The sequence below is a fragment of the Hydractinia symbiolongicarpus genome, chromosome 4, assembly GCF_029227915.1.
Source record: "Hydractinia symbiolongicarpus strain clone_291-10 chromosome 4, HSymV2.1, whole genome shotgun sequence".
Classification (NCBI taxonomy): domain Eukaryota; kingdom Metazoa; phylum Cnidaria; class Hydrozoa; order Anthoathecata; family Hydractiniidae; genus Hydractinia; species Hydractinia symbiolongicarpus.
In genome coordinates this window covers 22,253,658-22,259,541 of record NC_079878.1, presented here as the reverse complement: position 1 = coordinate 22,259,541, position 5,884 = coordinate 22,253,658, and the positions used below count along the sequence as shown (strand labels likewise).

The 5,884-nt window shown below is 32.7% G+C and overlaps 1 long non-coding RNA gene across 3 annotated transcripts in view; it reads right to left on the bottom strand.

Annotated features, from left to right (window-relative positions):
- Window positions 1-5,884, bottom strand: part of LOC130641856 (uncharacterized) — a 37,370-nt gene that overhangs the window by 10,650 nt on the left and 20,836 nt on the right. For all 3 annotated transcript variants that reach the window (XR_008982513.1, XR_008982512.1, XR_008982511.1), the window contains exons 2-3: window positions 3,718-3,836; window positions 963-1,081 (exon numbers count right to left, since the gene is read on the bottom strand). This is a non-coding gene — a long non-coding RNA (uncharacterized LOC130641856). The remainder of the gene's footprint in view (window positions 1-962; window positions 1,082-3,717; window positions 3,837-5,884) is intronic.

The following is a 5,884-nucleotide window of genomic DNA, read 5'->3' as shown; positions in this document are numbered from 1 at the left end:
GGTTTGTCATTATTCTCATTTCTCTATTGTCCTTAATAACAGGCCTATTGCTTTTAGCCTACATAGCTACTTAACTTTTGCTTACAGCTGAGATATGGTATGAAAATTCGCCGTAACGAGAACGCAACCAAAGCAACATATTTAAATTGAAAAAAAAAAAAATTTAACATCGTGAATAATGTCTTTTTATCACATCATTCCAAATACTTTTTTCCAGGATTGTAACGGCATGTACGTCCCCGCTGCATAAGTTATGAACCAACCTTTTTTCACTCAATTTCTTTTTTAAAAAAAAACGTAACTTGTCTTATACACTTCTTATTCTTGAAAAAACATCTGAATTGTCGCCGTAAGTGTGCTTAATTTTTGGCAAAATCGCCGTCGCAATATTCTTATAGACTAAGTTTATATGGATATATTTTGTTTTCTCCTCATAGAATCATGAAATTAATCTTGCAGGATTGTGGAAATTGTTTGTTTACAGAAAATATTATTTATGCGTTCCTCCATAAGGTCGATTCTGGAAAATAAAAACCAAAATATTCATTTTGACCTCACAAAATTTTCACATTATTTTGTCTGACTAAAGTTAAAGTTTGTGGCGACTGTCTTTCAGAGTTCGAGTAACAACTATGTGCTTTTTTTTCAAGCAACAAGTTTTAGATTGAATGGATAAGCCTCTCAAGGAAAATTTTGTTTTGAGTAAATAAGATATAACCCTGAATAATTTTTTAATTGTCATGGGGCAAGTTGTGATCAGAGTTTCCTGTTGTTAGCCTTAATGTCACGTTATTAATTAACAAATTATTTATCTTTTTCTGAAAAAAGGTTTTTTAAAGACTCAACCATCCTAATTAAACCTGTCAATCCCTTAGAAAAACCCTTATATTTTAGCACTTTAATACCCAGAAAAATTGTCAGAAAGTTTACCTAGTTAATTACATTTGAGAACAAATGCTTACCGGCTGATTGACTCCTCAGCTGCGCATGATTAAGATCGTGGTAATTTATTTTCCCATATAAACAGAATTTTTCTCCATAGAAGAAAAACAGTAATGTCGATTCAGTATAATTTTTAAATCTAAACACAAAAGATATAGTCAGAAATTAGATTTTCATCACATTTTCGCACTCAATTTGTATAAACAGTAACTGAAAATGATGCAATTCTAGCTAACTAATAAAACACTCTCCACATGATTAGTTCCTAAATTTTTCCCTGTCCTCATTTACATGAGTGCCATAGCTATTAGACCAACAGGGCAAAAATACATATATAAACTTTTCACAGCTTTACCAGTATGAACAAGATACAATACACATTATGCTCACAAATTTACAGCACATTAAAATTAAAAAAATTCACACATCTTGCACTTTTAAAAACTGTAATCATCTATTATTTTTTTAACAATTCGTGATCATCATTCCTGAATTAGTTTTCTTACACACTGTTTTGTACATAGCAACCGTACTTACTAAAACAGGAACGACCAAAATTGAGCAGAAACGATCAAAAACCACCAGGAAACGAACAGAAACGAGCAGGAAACAAACAAAAAAGACCAGAAACCAGCAGTTAACAAATAATAAAGCCTCTACTCTCTCTCTCTCTCTGTGACCCCTGGAGGACTCCGTACTTACTAAAACAGGAAACGAACAGAAACGAGCAGGAAACAAACAGAAACGACCAGAAACCAGCAGTTAACAAATAATAAAACCTCTACTCTCTCTCTGTGACCCCTGGAGGAGTCACCAGGGTACATTAGCACTTTCCTCTGCAATATTTATTATCACAGATAATATCTTCAAAACCTCAGTTCGTTATAAATTTGGCCGAAAGCTTCATTTTCATGTAACTAACTGCACAATTTTCTCGTGACTTTGTGAAAAAATTTTCGTGTGGAAGAAAAAAGAAAGAAAAACATGTCTGGACATTTAAAAATCAATCATAAAAAACTTTAAAATTTGTTTAGTTTTTGTTCAGTATGAAATAGTTGTTGTCATACAAGCTCATCTCCAGGGCGCTCGTACGCTATGTGTCGCCATATCATAGGCGTGGAAGAGCCCTGGAGACAAGATGTATCATACCCAGACATAGAAAAACCAAAAGAAAAAGTTTATAAATTTCCAGACATGCGTGAAACAAAAATAGCGCCCCCTTCGTGCGGGAAAAATTCTAATACTCGAGTTAAGTGGTACCCCGGATAACTGGAACTTTCACTAATACGGGAGTAAATTACCTCGGTCCATTAAACTTCCTTACTAAATCCAAACAAAAATACTTCAAGAAAAGACCCCGTATAAGCAGGACCTTTTTTACACTCCATTGAGCAAAAAAACTTCCTAGAAAAAAACAAAAAATGAATGAAACTTAGGGGCATAATCAAGCATTTTGGTTATTTTTTCGCCTGTCACATAGCCATTTTCTCTTTAATTTTTTTGTATTTTGGGCTTTTTGATGGTTTTCTGGTCGTTTACTGCTCGTTTCTGCTTGTTTCCTGGTCGTTTTGGCTCGTTTTTGGTCGTTTCCTGTTTTAGTAAGTACGCATAATAACATATATAATAATAATTCTCAAAATTAAAACAAACATGATTGACGTAAGGCAAATATGCCTCAAAACAGGGTGTTGAGTTTGCAAATTTTGATTGCACCACAGAAAGCCGATCCATAACCTACGCACACAAATTTGTTTTATAGGAAACACAATCTTTAAAAAAAATATGGTTACTTTCAACTGCTAACTTGCTATGCACCTAAAATTAACTTAGTTTAGTTCTTTCATTTGTCTTGATGAAATAAAGTTGAGTTTTCAGGATAATTCTAACAAAAGTATTAATAAATATTTTCCTGACAATTAGGATTTCATAGACACGCAGTAGATTCAAGTAATGATAAATAGTAATAATTTTAAGCAATCTGGTTCTGCAAGCTATCGAACCTAAAAACCTAGCATGAAAATATGAAAACTTAGTAAGTATTACAGCCCTGCATCATAGGGAAAAGAAGTTATCAAAAACAACTCTCTGTAAGACGTAACTTGTCTTATACACTACTTATTCTTGAAAAAACATACACTTCTTATTCTTGAAAAAACATCTGAATTGTCGCTGTAAGTGTGATTAATTTTTGGCAAAATCGCCGTCGCAATATTCTTATAGACTAAGTTTATATGTATTTTGTTTTCTACTCATAAAATCATGAAATTAATCTTGCAGGATTGTGGAAATTGTTTGTTTGCAGAAAATATTATTTATGCGTTCCTCCATAAGGTCGATTCTGGAAAATAAAAACCAAAATATTCATTTTGACCTCACAAAATTTTCACATTATTTTGTCTGACTAAAGTTAAAGTTTGTGGCGACTGTCTTTCAGAGTTCGAGTAACAACTATGTGCTTTTTTTTTCAAGCAACAAGCTTTAGATTGAATGGATAAGTCTCTCAAGGAAAATTTTGTTTTGAGTGAAAAAGATATAACCCTGAATAATTTTTTAATTGTCATGGGGCAAGTTGTGATCAGAGTTTCCTGTTGCCTTAATGTCACGTTATTAATTAACAAATTATTTATCTTTTTCTGAAAAAAGGTTTTTTAAAGACTCAACCATCCTAATTAAACCTGTCAATCCCTTAGAAAAACCCTTATATTTTAGCACTTTAATATACCAAGAAAAATTGTCAGATTACTTAGTTAATTACATATGAGTACAAATGCTTACCGGCTGATTGACTCCTCAGCTGCGCATGATTAAGATCTTGGTAATTTATTTTCCCATATAAACAGAATTTTTCTCCATAGAAGAAAAACAGTAATGTCGATTCAGTATAATTTTTAAATCTAAACACAAAAGATATAGTCAGAAATTAGATTTTTATCACATTTTCGCACTCAATTTGTATAAACAGTAACTGAAAATGATGCAATTCTAGCTAACCAAGAAAACACTCTCCACATGATTAGTTCCTAAGTTTTTCCCTGTCCAGGATTCGAACCCAGATCTCTCATTTACATGAGTGCCATAGCTATTAGACCAACAGGGCAAAAATACATACATAAACTTCTCACAGCTTTACCAGTAAGTAAGCATATGAACAAGATACAATGCACATTATACACACAAATTTACAGCACATTAAAATTAAATAAAAATTCACACATCTTGCACTTTTAAAAACTGCAATCATTTATTATTTTAACAATTCGTGATACATCATTCCTGAATTAGTTTTCTTTACTCACTGTTTTGTACATAATAACGGTACTTACTAAACAGGAAACGACCAAAAATGAGCAGAAACGACCAAAATTGAGCAGAAACGATCAAAAACCACTAGGAAACGAACAGAAACGAGCAGGAAACAAACAGAAACAACCAGAAACCAGCAGTTAATAATAAAACCTCTACTCTCTCTCTCTCTCTCTGTGACCTCCAGAGGAGTCACCAGAGTACATTAGCGCTTTACTCTGCAATATCTATTATCACAGATAATATCTTCAAAACCCCAGGTCGTTTTAAATGTGGCCGAAAGCTTCGTTTTCATGTAACTAACTGCACAATTTTCTCGTGACTTTGTGAAAAAATTTTCGTGTGAAAGAAAAAAGAAAGAAAAACATGTCTAGACATTTAAAAATCATTCATAAAAAAAACTTCTAAATTTGTTTAGTTTTTGTTCAATATAAAATAGTTGTTGTCATACAAGCTCGTCTCCAGGGCTCTTGTACGCTTATGTGTTGGCATATCATTGGCGTTGAAGAGCCCTGGAGACAAGATGTATCATACCCAGACATAGAAAAACCAAAAGAAAAAGTTTATAAATTTCAAGACATGGGTGAAACAAAAATAGCGCCCCCTTCGTGCGGGAAAAATTTTAATACTCGAGTTAAGTGGTACCCTGGATAATTGGAACTTTCAATAATACGGGAGTAAATTACCTCGGTCCATTAAACCTCCTTACTAAATCCAAACAAAAATACTTCAAGAAAAGACCCCGTATAAGCAGGACCTTTTTACACTCCATTGAGCGAAAAAACTTCCTAGAAAAAAACAAAAAATGAATGAAACTTAGGGGCATAATCAAGGTTTTTTTTTTCGCCTGTCACATAGCCATTTGCTCTTTAATCTTTTTGTATTTTGGGCTTTTTGATGGTTTTCTGGTCGTTTACTACTCATTTCTGCTTGTTTCCTGGTCGTTTCTGCTCGTTTTTGGTCGTTTCCTGTTTTAGTAAGTACGCATAATAACATAATAATAATTCTCAAAATTAAAACAAGGGCGTTGAGTCTGCAACTTTTGATTGCACTACAGAAAGCCAATCCATAACCTATGCACACAAATTTGTTTTATAGGAAACACAATCTTTAAAAAAATATGGTTACTTTTAACTGCTAAATTGCTATCCACCTAAAATTAACTTAGTTTAGTTCTTTGATTTGTCTTGATGAAATAAAGTTGAGTTTTCAGGATAATTCTAACAAAAGTATTAATAAATATTTTAGGATTTCATAGACACTTATGCAGTAGATTCAAGTAATGATAAATAGTAATAATTTTAAGCAATCTGGTTCTGCAAGCTATCGAACCTAAAAACCTAGCATGCAAATATGAAAACTTAGTAAGTATTACAGCCCTGCATCATAGGGAAAAGAAGTTATCAAAAACAACTCTCTTCCCCCTCTGGACCCAATAGGGTCATATATCATAATATATCATTAAATTCCTTAAAGGTTAAATTTAATCCATGTTAATATTTTGCAAAACTAATTGGAATCCAGTGTTTTACACAAGGTGTAACCAACAGGATAACAGTATTTTGACCCTTTTGGTCACTGCCAACTTTATATGAAATACCATTTGTCAAATATTGGTCAATGGGGAAAAGTATAATAC